Source organism: Rhopilema esculentum, chromosome 16 (assembly GCF_057945365.1).
Source record: "Rhopilema esculentum isolate cy_ngs chromosome 16, ASM5794536v1, whole genome shotgun sequence".
Taxonomy (NCBI): Eukaryota; Metazoa; Cnidaria; class Scyphozoa; order Rhizostomeae; family Rhizostomatidae; genus Rhopilema; species Rhopilema esculentum.
The window spans coordinates 15804351-15821431 of record NC_142830.1 but is presented as its reverse complement, the minus strand read 5'-3'; positions in this window follow the sequence as shown (position 1 = coordinate 15821431).

The following is a 17081-nucleotide window of genomic DNA, read 5'->3' as shown; positions in this document are numbered from 1 at the left end:
ACACTATTTATACGCTTTTTCATAGTAATATGTTTTCAAGAGCCTCTTGAAAGTTTCTATGCATTGTGTGTTCTTGTCCTCCTAAGGTTCCTGGAGTATTTCTGAGCAAATGACCGGAAGTTGCGTTTCCGGAAGCATGAAAAATGCACGGTCAGCAAAATCTCAACTTTTGAATTTTTCAAATATGATGATACTATCAGAAAGAACATGCAAAACTGAGCAAAAGATTTTCAAAGAGCAATGTGGTCTGACCTATAAGCAAAAAGTTATGGCTGTGGAAACATTTCGTTTTGTCAAGCAACTTGCTTTCTCGAGTTTCCTGATTATGATAATAGTATGAAGTTTGGTACAAATACACAATCCGATATGCTGAATAAGATGAAGTTCATATCAAGCTTCAAAAAAGCCCCCAAAAGCTATTTTTGGACTGGGGTACTGGTACCCAGTCCTCGCTCCGGTATAGCACCATAACATTGCAAGTTATAAAACTGAAACTTTTTTCTGGCGTTATTTGATGTGCTGGATAAAATTGAATGCAAAAAAGCTTTAAAAATTTCACCAAAGCAATTTTTAAACTATGGTTCTTCTACTCAGTCCTATATTGGGTCTTGCACTGTAACTTTGTAACTATTAAAGTTGTATAACTGAAACTTGGTTTCCTGACTTAATCTCAAGTGCCAGATAAAGTGAAATGTGTTTGTTATGCAAAATTTACCCATTTTGCTAGATTGTTATGCAAAATTCCCTGTCTAAATTGTTGCAATTAAAATTTTAGATAAAATTCAAGATTTACAGAGAAAAATAGTTCTCAGAGTTTGACCGGTTTTTTTAAACCTGTTTAACCGGTCTGGATCCGCACCTGGTTTCGTTAACTTTTTTTTGTAAAAAACAACTGACAAGAGAATCATTTACTTAGAAATGATGCATAATCCACTAAAGACATCCATATTTTCTCCAGTCTCTGATTGAAAAAACAAATGAATTGTCAATTCTGCTTTCTCGTTTACATGAAGTACCCTATGCAACACATCTCTCAATCTCCTGCTACTGAAAGAAATTTAGCTTATAAACAATTAAGTGAAATCTTCCATTACCTTTGGAATAAAGATACACGTGGTAACAGCCTTATGGTTGACAATATTTTAAATGATGATGCCCGATGGAATCATTCCAAAGAACTGATCATAAGAACACAGATTATGTCTCGTGATATTTCTGGTGATCAGATTTTCTTTGTACCAAAAAGTGGTATGTGCTAATTGTTACAAGATTTCACCGAAATTATAGTTAAAAATTCAAACATGAACAAGGCCATTTAATTATCATCATTCAAAATTCAAACAGGCCCATTTAATTATCATCATTCAATATTTGTTGTTGAATAGAAATTATACCAACTACATATTTGTCATTTCAACAATTCATCTTCTGTCAGCACTCTTTTAAATGTGTACATTTTTAGCCCGTTAACTTTTGCTCTGATGAAGCCCCGTATACCGGGGCGAAATATTAGCCTTCACTGATTTACGTGTATTTATTGTTGTTTATTCTCAGCATATTGCTATGTTTCTTATTTGCTACTCTTTATAATCATGTCGGCACGGAACTAACAGTGATAAGAAAGCAAGAATGTCAGCATATATGAACAAATGCCGGAAACAATGAAAGTAAGAAGCAGTGAAATGCAGGGCAGTGTCGTGTCTCCAAGTAAAACGTCCTTGCTCAAGGTATTTATTACATCCAGTAAGGTCTTGAAAAAGTGATTCAGGCAGAAGACAGAAAGAACAATCTGGCGAAGAGATAATTTTCCATAAGCAGAGGTTGTGTCTTGTGGTTAGTGTGTTGTTGAGGTACCTTATCGTAAAGTTAAAGACGTTTTTTGGAAGTTTACTTTGAGCTGCAGACCAGAGTGAGGTTAAGGTTACAGTAAACGTTTTCTGGATGAAAACATCAATTTTTTCGATTTTTCACATTCAAGTAGCCGATCTTTCAAGGCACAAAATGATACCAATTATGAAACAGAAGTTTTGAAAATAGAAAAAATCCCATGTAAACGAAGTTTCCATAATTTCTTTATCAGAACTTTTGGCTGAAGCCTGAAAATCTCTTGACCCGTTAAGCCGACTTTGTTGCTTTGCGGTTGTGGTCGCATTTCTCTTTTATAATATCGTATGTAAAATCCATGTATCCAATGTACGGTCGTGTTTATTTACACAGGTTTATTGATCTTAAAGCTTCAAGTGACTTCACCCGGATTGTCTGGAGGACTGTCGGCAGAAACATCATCAACAAAATGGCAAGATTTGTGCCCAATTGTGACGAGCTCGAGGCAATGACTCTATTTGGAATATGCCGACAGTTCACAGAGAACATTCCTGCTACAATTGCCTGGTGTCGGCGAAATGGACTGCTTTCGCGGAGGATGTGGTGTGAGCACTGCCATGCAGAATGTGGTATCATGGCGGTGCCCACAATGTCGAAGAAGATTCAACGTACGCAAGGGGAGTTTCGTTTATGGTTCCAGGTTGCATTTTTGGCAAATAATAAGGCTTATCTATTTCTGGAGTTTAGACTGTGGACGCACCAGGGGCCTGTCGCAGAAGCAGGTCCTCAAGGAACTTGAAATTAAAAGTGAGCACACGGTGGTTGAATAGAAGCAATTCTGCCGCGATGTCTGTGTGGAGCTTTTTCCCAACAATCCGCAACAGATTGACGGACCTGGCCTCATTGTGGAAATTGACGAGAGCCTGTTCGCCAAGAGGAAATATAATCGCAACATAATTCTTCCTCAAAACTGGATCCAGTTCCTCGAAGGGATGCCGTGACCCTACTACCAATTCTGCAAACTTGGGTTGTGCCTGGCTCCATCGTATGTTCAGACATGTTGCAGGCATACAACCAAATAGGGAACATCAGCTACCAATATCGGACTGTGTCGACCAACAGGTTGTCGACCCTGTCATCAGGACCACTACAAACCACGTGTAGGCAATGTTGCAGTGGGCAAAAAATAAATTCAAGTCCTAGCACGGTTCAACAAATCGCGAACTTATGTACCAGACTACCTGGCAGAGTTCATGTGGCTGCAGAGATTTAAGGACAGTCCATTTTTTCATTTATGGCATCAAATAGCAACGGAACTGTACGTTATTTAAGCATTTTCTTTTAGATGTTTCTTTAATCTCTGTAGTATATGAATTCTACCAAGGAGTCCTATTTGCGACTTGAGTTTGTTTTTTGCTCTTGCCTGCTGGGAAAACGAGCGAGAATGTTTCATAGTGTCATCAATTAATTGAAAATGCAAAATTGCAAAGGCGCGTCTTCCCAGCAACAACCCATCGTAGTCGCTAAAATATGCCTCCGTTATCCAGTCCCACCACATATAAATCCAGTCCCACCACACATTTAAACCCTGCATATTTAAAACGAGTCTCCTTGTTTGTTACCAGTTTTTTACTTTAGGTGAATACGAAATTAGTTTTGTACTGTTTCAAAAGTTGAATAGTCTGATTCCCGCTCCCAAAATATAAAAAACAAGACCCTTGTTTAGAAAAAGTTTTTTTCCGTGTATTATGATTGCGTTCAGTTGAAATTGCTGATTCATGTCTTTTGTTGGATTTGTTAGCACTTTCAACTTGCTGACTATATATTTAACTGCTTTGTTAGATTTGTTGATTTCATATAAACTGTATAATTGCTACAGATCAATTTCAACAATTGTTGCGTTCAGCAATTCGTGCCATGCATTTAACTCCGGGGGGTTGTCTTGAATCAAGAAGAAGATAATTGAATTACCCAAATTACAGAAAATACCCAAAACGGTATAAAATGTAAGAAGCATTCATTTGGTGGCACAAAACTTAAAAACTCTTAAGAGTATAAAACGTCACGTCAGAACATAGATCAAAACACTATACCAGGAAATATGTATACCGAGTTGTGGATCGAAATAGGAGAAGCGAGCACATGACTTTGGAGTTAACCAAATTATGAATATTGGTAAAGCCCGATCGTCCTTCCATCTAGCAGTTTTGAAATATATTTACATAAGCTCAAAAAATAATTGGTAACATTCTCTATAGGCAAGTTGCACTGATTGGGCAACTTTAAACAATAATGTGCTCGCGTTTCGGATCAAAGTTAATAGAAAGGTCATCATGAAAATGGCTCTGCATTCATAATTACACAAGAATCTCGTGGGTGATGGAATCAAATCTTGTAGGTGATTACAAATGGAATCCCATGCCTCTGTTCTGGCGTTGCTGTTTTTGCTTTATGATGAAAGTATTATCATTATTCTTGTAGCGTATATTGTATAAATATTCGTATTATTATGATCACTTTTGTGTACTTTTCCGAACTATGGCAGATAGCTGGTAATGATATACTTCAATGTTCATAACTAGATGACTCATTTTTGGTTCATAACATACACTCATGTGCTCATATTTTTATAGTAAAATCGCTATAACAAACGCGTTCTGGATGAACCTTTGAAAACGCGAAACACTTTCTTAATATTATAAAACCTAGGTTCTTGGCGAATAACAAAATTAAGAAGCGATTCAAGTAATTTTGTGAAATTCTATCATCATGATTGGCTGGTTAGCATAAAATTGAGACTCAGAGACAGAGAATACTCAGAGACTGGAAACGAACCTCTTGACTGAAATGTCATGAGCATTTTGAAACTTCAAAATAAATATTGATAATTTGCAGCAAGGACAATCTTTCAAACAATTTTTTTTCAGAGAAATTAATTAGCGCTAAAATTGAAACAGGGAAGCCAATGTTAAAATTGATGACGTCATATTTAAAAACTCTGAAGAAACAACGAGTATTGAAACTTCCGTAGCGTTAAGAAACTAGAGTACTTAAATTCTACCTTTGGTTTTTATAAAAAAGAAGTGTATGCCATTGCAGACGGCTTAAGGGTTTTTATTGGTCCAGTTGATGACAAAGGATTTTTAAAATAGAAAAAAAATTGTTTTTGGAGAAAATAAACAATACCATGGGGGCCGATTTCAGACCTACTAATCGAAAATTAATCATCCCACCACTCTTGCTTAATATATGTTTGTTGAGAAGTCATAAAATGTACTGAAAAACCTCTAACCAATTCCTTTTCACCCTATTTCCCAAATGAAAAAGTTTTAGTTGCGCACCTGCACGCTGTTCTCATCTCCCGTTCCACTCTCGTTTGCATTTGCAATTGTGTTTCCGCAGGCTCGAAACGTCATACCCTCCCTTCTCAACTGAACTGTGTCATTATATAAAGGGGTGCTGCACAATTTTAGCTAAACCTTCTTTAAATCATTTTAAGTTATATTTCAATATCTATTTTTGGAGGGGCAACAAAGAAAAGACGCGAATTGTGGGATTGTTTACTTAATTCCTTTTATTCGCTTCTTACTCTCCGTCCCTGCAGATTTTTCGATCTGCAGATCCACCCAACTAACTATTTTTGGTTGAAAATTGATTGTGAAAGCATTGTAAGACCCTCCTTGAAATATTCCTTTCATCTGCAGGCAGTGCAGTTGAATTCCACTGTTGTTTTTGATCGAGAAGTGTGATTTATTGGGCTAGGGCCTAGTCGTCGGAGGGTCGTCGAGAACGTGCAGAAAAAAGGGCTGTCAAAAAGCGAACGATCACGCGAAGAGTAGAGAACGCAGAGCTTAGTGCCAATAAAGTTATATGTAAAATTAATTGTTCTTTACGGGTGCAAAATATCTCGAGTTTTTGCCAAAGTATATTTTGGTCGCAAAGAAAAAACGAGGGTGTGGTTTTCTCCAAAGTAAACCCCTCCTTCCGCCATTACCGTCAGGTGACGCCATAGAAATAGAGCTCTCTGATTGGCTAGTCCACTATATGTAAACAAACCAAGGATCCTATTGTTACAAATCTGCCCTTGTTGGAGGCAGGGGGGTTGATAAGCAGTTCAGGAAGGGCACGAAAGCGTTGGGCGAAGGAAACCATCGTGACAAGATCCGGTCTCGGGTCCGACTCCAACAGCTTAAGACGGATAGATAGGGGCAGGCCTTTCATAAATTGTCGACGTAACAATGCATTGAGCGCGTCATCACTCAGAACAGGTTCGGCATTGCGGAGGAGATCTTTTAGACGCCAGATATATAAAGAGGTATCCTCGGATGGCCTCAGGGCTTGTAGGTCAAACTCTTGATAAAATGTCTCCTGATTAACTGCAGGATTAAAACAACTCTGCAAACTGGCTAACAACGTAGGCAATATAGCCTTCTCCTTCTCAGCTAGAGAATCAAAATAGACAGCTGCGGGGCCATGTAGGAAGGCAGGCAACTTAGCCAGGCGGGTCTCTTCGTTCCAGGCATTAGCGGCAGCACAGCGATCATAATGGCGTAACCATGTCATAAAATTGCCAGCAGTGAACTTATCAGGCAGTATTTGAGCGGCAATTGTGTCGTAGGTCTGAAGTTAAACCTCTGTCATCAATTTGTGGCGTGTTCGGGTTCCGAAGACTTAGGCCAAGAAATACTGCAAGTTATCGTGTAACTCAGATCTGCATCAAACTCAATTATCGACTAAATACAATTTACATAACGTTGAATGTAACATGTTATTCTGGTTTACATCAATCAATATGTCAATTATTACATCAACAGGACATACAAAACAAACACAAACTATACAGACACAGCTAGACAACATAGTTGCAGGACAGCAATCAAAGCTATAAATCATCACATACTGACATGGCAACAAAGCCCAGCTAGGGCCAACATTACATTTCAATGCGGTTTTCGTGTTCACTTTGGCTGGATTTGAGAACTTGTTTGGTGTTGTGATCAACGTCATACTGTATGTTTGTACCAGTGCTAGAATCTTTCCATAAAGAGCGAATCTCTTGGCTTGAGGACAGTTTGGCATTGTGAGAACTTGATAGATGGAAGAATGAGATTGATGCCAAACATCGATTTTGGAATGACGATGCTAGCTAGTAAAGCACTTATTGCAGCTCAGTCCATTGTCTAACAAAGCTTGAAATAACATTGTCTAGATTCTCTGTCACCCATGTCTTGCTAAAATCAACGATGGTCAGGTTCCAGGAAATTATGGATAGCACATATCGGTGGTATAACGGAATTGTATTCTTTGGATGACACGACAATTTGTCGATACTGGACATTAACGAGTTGACAGAATCTAACAGTTCTGACATATGATCATTATTATCCATAGAAAAGTTGAAGTATCTACCAAGATATATAAAAGATTTGTCTTTTTCGACAGTGGGAACTATGGTGAAAAACAAATTTTGTTTTTCAATGTTGGATGTAATATTGGATGCGTTTGACCACTCCATCCAACATTTCACCCAACATTTCATTTTCAGAGCATGCACCTAATTGGAGATTTTTTATTGTCATTTGAGCCGATGTGAATCGAGATTGATTTGTGAGCAACTTTTTTCTAAGTTATCGAGTAAAAAATGGAAAGTGAAAGCATAATGAAAGTATCTAACAAATAAAAGTTGAGGAAAGGGTGGCGGATTAGGGGGAGCGTGGCACTGACTTGGAGAGTCACATGTTGATGTGACTGTGACTTACAGCAGGAATTGTGATCTAGATTTAGGCGTAGGCCTAACGGGAAGCTATACGTTTCAACGTGTTGCTTTCAAAATCAGCTATCATTATTCGCTTTTGTTTAACATGTCTTTTTATCATCTGTGAATCAGTGCTGCAAACATGATGGAAATTTTGCATGAAATGTTGGGTGAAATGTTGGATGCGTTTGACCGGGGCTTTAATAATAAAAGTCATGTGTGCAGTATGTTCGAATGTTCCAGACAGTCTAGGAAGGAACCCTTTTTGAATTCTGTGTTCAATGTATATGTTTGCGGAGAGAAATGCAAGGATCGAATCGCGTAGGCAAGATGTGAATATTTTCAGTGGAATGGTTTCAAGTGTGATAGGGCGGAAGTTTTCAGGATTAGATAAATAAAAATAATTCTTAGAACATCTATGACGCTATGGGAAACTAACCTCACTCTCTCCCACTCGAATGGAATGTTGAATGCCATTGTTATGCGCATAAAATGTGGAATTTTCTTAGAACATCTATGACGCAATGGGGAACTAACCTTTCTCTCTCCCACTCGAAATGTCTGACACTCCTCAGAGCATAAAACATCAGAATCAGGGTCCGAAATAACACGATGAAAAACATATACCCAGTTGTGGATCGAAATAAGTCAATCAGAGAAACGCAAGCTCAAGACCGTTATAGTTGACCAATCAGTGCCGCGAGCCTAAAGAAAAATTACCACTGGAGTCCAAGAGAGAAAACGAACTCCTTCTGTCTACACAATGGCGGCTTTTTCGTTTGTATGTAGATCGTCTCCAAAACTGCTAGATGGAAGGACGACCGGGCTCTGCCAATTATCTGAAACATGTCGTCATTATAGAGTTTTGCACAATCTGGGTTGTCTAAAAGATGTTGACCGATGGCAGAATCACAAAAGTGAACATAAATGAAGTACACGATTCTGTCTTTAACATTCCTTTGAGAATCCAATACTACATTTATGTTTACTTTTGCCTAAAATTTTTCTTTAGCTCTGCAGAAGAGTGGGGGAGGGGGGAGGGGGCAGGGCCCCGGTTTCGCCGGCCCTGAATTATAAACTGAATCTAACTCTACATATCCCCAATGGAATCACCGACCCCATCGTCTACTTGAACAGTTATTTAGACACAAATCTCAAGAAGCAGTCTCTGCTTATGTTTCCGGATTAGACTTTGCAAGGAAAGCATTTGTCAAGCCTTCTACATCATATAATTTCTTGCCAGATGTTTTTGTTATCGAGGAGACAAAAAATAACTCTGTATTTAACAACAAAGCTTTTTAGATGGCTATATACGAATTTGGAATGATGGGATGCAATGTGTCCGCAAGGATGTTGTTTGCTGTCGTGTCCCATTGTTTGAAGAAAGATGTCTGGAGCTCATCTGTTCTGAACTGGTAGTAAATGAGAAGAAATTGATTATCTATAGCATATAGCGACCCTTTGAAACCAGAGATTTAGAATTGTTTTGCTCTGCCTTTCCCTTTCTTTAAATCCAGCGTTAGACACAGATGACAATGTGATATTGGTGGGTAATCAACATTAATACATTAAACAAAGGAGATTCAGCAGGCCAAAAACTTAGAAACTTCTGTTATGTTTTTAGGCTTTCAATTTTAGTGACTACCAAAACCTGATAATCTTACCGACAAATTCCGAAAATTAGTGGACGAACACTCTCATCTAGAGACTAAAAGTGGGCAAGAATATATTGCGCCTTTCGTAAGTCGTATACTATAAAAAGCAACTTTCACCATAACAAGCTTGAAAAACAAACTTAACAAATATCCTACAAATCAAAACGAAATAAACTATGAAAAACAGTGCAATAAATGTTTTTCCTTGATAAAGAAAGCAACCAAACAAAACTTCAAAATGGCGACGACATGAGCTTCAATTTTCAAACAAGACTTTTGGAATAAAGAAGGTTTGCATGGTGATGATACTTTTTTAGTACATAACAACCAAATCGTGACAGACGACTATCAAATGACTGAGATTCTCAATTATTCTTTTATCATATAGTAAAAACAAGCAGACAAAAATCTTAGAACATTGCTGACACAGCTGAAAGTGATGATGATCAACGGCCTGTTAGGCTTATTTTTGAGAGGCATATAGATCACCCAAGTATTCTTGCCATAAAAAAGGCAGTGATGTTTGAAATTCTTTTATAACTAACTACTTACTAACTACGTGAATAACTACTTAAAGATCTAAACATGCTTTAATGTTATACTACGGTTATGCTAAGATAAACGAAAATAATTATGATAATCAATCTCTGTATAACAAAAAAATTTCTGCCTTCTTACAATCTACTTGTTAACTAAGAACCATTAAAAATATCAAGAACACTCATTCTTCTGGGATGATTGCGGGCAAAATCATTAATGTATAATGTTATCAGCGTCCAACTCATTGTCGTTATGGACGTGGAGAAGCGATAAGGTATTATGCCTCTCTTCAGACATTGTGCTTCTTAAATAGGTCTTGAAACGACGCAGAACGTATATTTATCCTTTACATGAGCAAGAAGTGTGACGAGAATTTGGAGCGCATCGTAGATATTCGGGAAAGTTAGCTTGTCAATTGATGGGAGTAGAGTGTTTAAGGTTGATTGTGGCGATTTATTAAACCTTTTCGATGACTTTTCCCAAATGTCTGTTTTTTTCTACTAATCGTGGCTCTGGGAGATCATCCATGTAATGTTGAAGGAATTTTGGAAAGATCCTTCCCCTGAATACCATCGAGCAATGCCATGTTTCTGTTGGAAAAGCGGTCGAAAATTTGAGTTATGATGTGGTCCAGAAACGGAATAGCTAGTGTACGATGACTGTACTCGAGCGCGGTATTTCGGCAGATATGTTATTTCGCATTGTCTGAATCGGGGCTGTTCTTGGTTTTTTGGGATTGTTCCGACCTCTTCTGCATGAAAGCAAGTTTCTTCGTACCATGTCATATATTTGCGTTCCACGTAATCCGTCACCATTGGCGAAGCTAGCCAAAAATAGGTGGTCCTGCTGTATGGACAGGGCAACCCTCTTTGTCAATAGGAAACGCCAGGGGCGTAACTAGGCCAATAAGTTTGAGGGGTGAAAAGGTTTTCTGCCCTGCAAAATTGAATGGTGCCCTGCAGACTTTGAAGCAAAGCTATGTCTAAAGGATGCTAATGAAAGCTTTACCAATGTAAATTTTTCTTTGCCAAGGACAAATTTATAAGCAATAAAAACAAATTTAAAACTTAATTGCCTATGAAATATTTATTTATCTACGAGAGCTTAATTTTAATTTCAAATTTGATTTTGCTTTGCTTTTGCAATAAAACTTACTAGCAATCAAACAACACCAGTCGCATGTTAATCTCCTAATAATCCAAATTCCGCTGAAATTGGTATGTTCTCTAACTCCAAAACTTCAATCATTCAACAGTAAATTCAATTGTGCTTTCATCGTCCTTGTCCAATTCTAAGAAATCATTATTACTGATTTCCACACTATAATCATCATTATACTATTAACCATTATACTGATTTCCACACTTCTATTTTAACCGATATTTTCAAGTCTCCGGCCATTCCTGTCAAACGAGGGGTACTGCAAGGAGACTGCCTCAGCCCACTCATTTTCAATTTATGTTTCAACACCTTCATTCAGCTGGTAAAACAAGACAAATATAAACAACTTGGAATTTTTTCTCATGACGGCAATCGAGGGGCAAATCACTGCTTAAAATCACGTACGCTCTAAAGAATAATCACACTTTAATCACAAATTAATCACATTAATCACAAAAAATCACATTAATCGCATTAATATCATATTAATCACAAAAAACCACCAGTCACATTAAGCGCAAATATTTGAATCTTTGGTCACGTTTATTTGCCTATGTTATTGAAAAAAATTAAATGTCCCTTTCAAGGTTTTCCACACTTTAATGGACATGTTCAAAAATTTGACAACACACTCGAGAACATGAGCATAAATGAAGGCCTCGTTCTCACGCCGGGGTCGCTGAAACAACTAAAAGATGAAATATAATTTTGTTGCCGATTTTTAAGTACTTCCAAGCTTGGGTGTTGGGGCTATGCGGGACACCCGGTGGGCCCCTTTCGAATGAGTTTGTAAAACCCAGGACAAACAGACCTCTGTGAAAGAGATGCGTGGAATATGAACAGGGCCGCCGAGAGGGGGACAAGGAAGAGCAAACTGCCCCAAGGCCTCGAGGTTTAGGGGTCTCTTAAAGCCAGGAATTCCAATATAAGAACTGAATTTTAAGGAAACGCAACAAAGTATGCCTAAAAAGTTGTAAAAAGTTATAAATAATTGTAAAAGACATTCTGAGATGTATTTCAAGCTAATTTAAATGGCGTGGCCGGAAAGATTTTCTGCTCGCCTCGCTCGCAGTCCTAAAAGTGCTCTGTCACGTTTGTGTTTGTATCGAATGTGCACTATGTGCAGCATTGGATTTGTTCCACATTTTTGGCAGTCTTAAAGAGACTATGGTTAGAGAAAAGAGGATACACCCAACAAATGAAGCAAATAAACCTTTAACATTTTTTTTAATTTTTCGTAGGTGCATGGTTTCCTGGTACGTACCATTTTTGGTGACCTGTGGTTTGTGATTGGAGATGTCATACAAATGAGCAGGCCTTCTTATGATCATTTTCTCCCAGCCCTTTTCTAGGGGCCCAACGTCCCTGTTTTATACCCATTCCCCGTTGATTGCTGATCTACGTAACAAAAATCTCTGCCGAACTGCCACGATAGGTTGTCATTTGATTCACCAAATACTGTAGTTTAATTTGACCTATGACTGGGCTTACCATTATGTATTCTCGTTTTATTTATGTATCTTGCTCTATGTCGCCTCTTCAAACGGGTTAGATTGCACAAATAACCTATTTGAAAGCACTTTCAAATATGTGATTAATTCTTAAAAAGTCACGAATTAATCACAAATTAATCACTTTAATCACTAAAAAATCAAATTAATCACAAATTAATCACTCGTGATATTTAATCTCGTACGCCATTTTCATTAGTGATTTGCCCCTCGACGGCAATGATTGCTTGTTTAGGCCGTTTCACTGGCTTCATTTTGCTGATGATTCTACAGTTGTCACAAGTGATGAACGCGAAAATCAATTATTGCTAAACTGTTTTACAAGATGGTGCCAATGGGCAATTATGATGTTCCGCGTAGACAAATGCATCACCTTTAGCATCAAAAAGTTTGCAACTAGATCTGCACAGTTTCAGCCTATGCTGTTCATTAACAACGATCCTGTCCCTTTTGTAAAACATGGCAAATCTTTCAAATACCTGGGTCGTCTCTTCAATTATGATATGAAGAACCAGGAACACAAAGATCACTTGATCTATTCTTTCCGTGAGATGCTCAAAATAACCGACTCCTATAAAATTCACCCGCGGGACAAAATTATACTGTTTAATCAATACATCCTTTCAAAGGTCTCTTGGGATCTCACAGTTACTAATCTAACCAAAACGTGGGTTTGTGATACGTTAGATCAGCTTGTCACAAAATTCGTTGGACAGTGGCTTGAGCTTCCAATATCTTCGACACTGAGTGGCATAGTTCTTTCTCGTAAACACTTTGGTCTTGAGCTTCGCTTCCTTCCGTAAATTTTCAACAGTGCCAGACTATTCTCCAAAACTCACTCAAATCCTCGCTCAATGAAAACATCAGGTCCCTATGGATGAACACCAATTATGGATTTAATATACAGTTCGACTCATACAAGAACACTAAGGCGGTACTGAAAATTAGCGAACACACTGAAAAGGGACGAACACACTGAAAAGCACAAAAACCCAGTTACCATCTCAAGGCTTCATTATCTCATTCCTGCTTGAGCATTCCTATACAAAGTTAACCCCACTCTGGTCTGCAGCTCAAAGTAAACTTCCAAAAAACATCTTCAACTTTACGGTACCTCAATAAGACACTAGCCACAAGGAACAACCTTTGTTTATAGAAAATTAGCTCTTCACAAGCTTGCTCGTTTTGTCTTCAGCCTAATATTTATAAAACGAATATTTATACAGGATAAACACTTCAACAATTACAGCATCACTGTTATCACTGAGTGTCCTGTGCCCTAGACCTTCAATGATCCGAGATGTATTCAAATATGCCGACATTCCCGCTTTCTTACCACCGTGTAGCATAACTGGCGATTCGTTCCGTCCCAACATGCTAATCAAAACAGCTTCCAACTGTCTGTATGTCATCGAATTATCTGTTGGGTTTGTGACTAACCTTAATAAAAACGCTGCGCGTAAAGCTGAGAAGTACCGTTCCCTTCTAAAGGAACTGCGCCCTAAGTACAAAGGAGTGAAATTTGTCAATCTGTCCATCAGCTGTATCGGAATATTTGGTAACTCGCGTTACTCTTTCATTGATTTGTCTGACGAATTAGAATTAGACTATCAATGCCGAAACTTTGTGATTAAAAAATTTTCAGCAATAATTATACGCACGTCGTATTACATATTCTGTATTACATAGTCAAATTAGGCAAGCCATAACCAATTGTTTCTTTGCTGTCAATCCTCGGATTGTTTACAGCACTAGGAGAGCCCTTCCATCCATTCAAAAGGATTGCGTCCCTACCAAACAAAAAAGTTCCGTCATTTATGAATTTACGTGCCAGTGTGATTCTGGCTACGTAGGGCGCACAACCCAAAGATTGGGGGATAGGATAAAACAGCATGTTCCTTCCAACATACGAAACAAAACTGCCCCTCAAAGAGAACAGCCTCCTCGATCTTGTAGGTCTAGAAACACTGTTAAAACAAGTGATTCTGCCATTGGTCAAGATCTTTTAGACAACCCAGATTGTGCAAAACTCTATAATGACGACATGTTTCGGATAATTGGCAGAGCCCGGTCGTCCTTCCATCTAGCAGTTTTGGAGTCAATCTACATAAAAACGAAAAAGCCGCCATTGTGTAGACAAAAGGAGTTCGTTTTCTCTCTTGGACTCCATTGGTAATTTTTCTTTAGGCTCGCGGCACTGATTGGTCAACTATACCGGTCTTGTGCTTGCGTTTTTCTGATTGGCCTATTTCGATCCACAACTGGGTATATATTTTTCAAACGTGTTTTTTCGGAACCTATTCTGACGTTTTATGCTCTGAGGAGTGTCAGACGAAAAAGCTTTAAGTATGTTGTAAAATGTTTGCTTTTTTCAAAGCCATTTACATATTCTGTATGAGTAATAAAACTTGGATAAACCCTGAACAACTCTCCTTATAAAGATACTTCGAACTTTTATGATTTTATTTATATATTAAAACTTTTGTAAATTTGTAGACTTGTCACCAAGCTAGGCGATCGTAACTACCTGTAAAGTGAGATTACTGTTGTATGTAGAAGAATATAAAATAAAAATGTTTTCATTATTATTACAGTCTTCTCTCCAATTAACGGACACTCTAAAAGGCGGACACCTCTGATTAGCGGACAAATTTTTTCCCCGATCGTTTTCTAGTCAAAGTCTCCTAAAAAGTTACTAAAAAGTGGACACTTAATTAACGGATACTCCAATTAACGGACAATATAGTCATTTTGGCTTTTTTCTCTTTCCAATTAGCAGACAGTACAAAAATTTAGGAGCCAGCGAAAAAAAAATGAGACGAATGAATATTTGTTCAAATACCTATTTCAAACACTTTGACACTTTACAATCTAGTTGGCTTTTTTACATCTTCCAGCTACTTTACAGCCAAGTTTACCACCTTTTTTGTCCATTAAAAAAATGTGTTACGCTCAAGTTGGTTATTCTTTCTAAGTTCAACCCGATTACCTAGAATGCACCCAGAGGTGGCGCCAGAAATCTTCCAACAGAGGATTTGGAGCTTCCGACAGGGCGGCTTAAATGACTACGTATTAAGAGACGGGCTGAGAGAGATCCAGCACTATGGCCAAGATATAAGCAGCTTTGAAACAGAGTAACTTCTCAACTCAAAAAAGCTGCTGTACCATACTACAGTAATATGATAGATGACAATTCAAATAATCCGAAGGGAGTATGAAAAATAATAAACAAGGTATTAGACAAACATTCAAATCATAGTCCTCCTTTGTCAATTATCCATGAAGGTCAACGTGTTGAGAAGTCTTATGAAATTGCAAAGGTCTTTAACAGGCACTTTATCTCCATAGGCCCAAAACTGGCTGAAAATATTGAAACCAAAAATTGCGATGACCCACTGAAGTACCTACCCAGCAAGGGACTGCCGGTTGAAACTAGTTTTGAATTTCAAAGGGTTGGTCCTGAACTCATTGACAATGAGATCAATAAGTTAAAAAGCTCTAAAGCTGTAAGGCATTATAAGATCCCAGTAAAACTAGTGAAAGACGCTGCTGATATTTTATCTAAGCCATTAGCAGCTATTTTCAATTCCTCTTTTGGAAGTGGTATTTTTCCCGAACATATGGCAAGTAGCCAGGGTAACATCAGTCTTTAACACCGGATCGAAAACTGATTTAAACAACTACCGGCCAATATCCATACTCTCGGTATTCTCCAAGCTAATCGAGAAAAATCGCACATGATCAAGTCTCCACCTTTTTGAAGGAAAAAAGCATGCTCTCCAAATGTCAGCAAGCATTTCAAAAGCTGCACAACACGTTGACCTCATTACTCAATGTTACTGACTCATGGTTCTCAAATGCCGATAAACGAATAATGAATATTAGCATCTTCCTTGATCTAAAGAAGGCATTTGACACTGTGGATCAAAAAATTCTGCTCTCCAAGCTATCAAAATATGGGATAGGAGGAACCCCTCATCAGTAGTTTACATCATACCTAACTGATAGGATACAATACTGCCAAATCAATGGTTCCAGTTCACAACAAAAGAAGGTTCAGTGCGGTATTCCCCAGGGTTCGTGCCTTGGGCCCCTCCTTTCATCATATACGTAAATGATTTTGAGCGATGCTTAGAGAAAAGTTCAACAAATATGTAAGCAGACGACACTAGCATAACATGCTCTGCAAAAGACATTGAGGAACTGTGCAATGACTTAAAAACTGAGGGTAAGAACATTGCAGAGTGGATGCGGCAAAATAAGCTTAGTCTGAACACCAATAAAACTGAATATATGCTCATTGGTCATTAACCATATCCATGGGGAGATAAACGTGGAAATAAATGGAGAAAAAATCCAACGAGCCCATGAAGTAAAATATCTCGGAGTCACTATCGATGAAAACCTATCTTGCAACAAACAGTACAAGAGGCTTAAGTGTAAACTTAAAAGTGGTCTCTTTTTGTTGAGGAAACTTATAACATACTCCCACAGTCGAAATTGGACCAGGTTTACAGGGCACTTTTCGAGAGCCATCTAAGATACGGTGATGAATTATGGGGAAGTCTGACCGCTACAAAGCTTGAACATCTTCCGCGTCTTCAAGACAGGGCTCAAACATTAATTGAAAGTGCT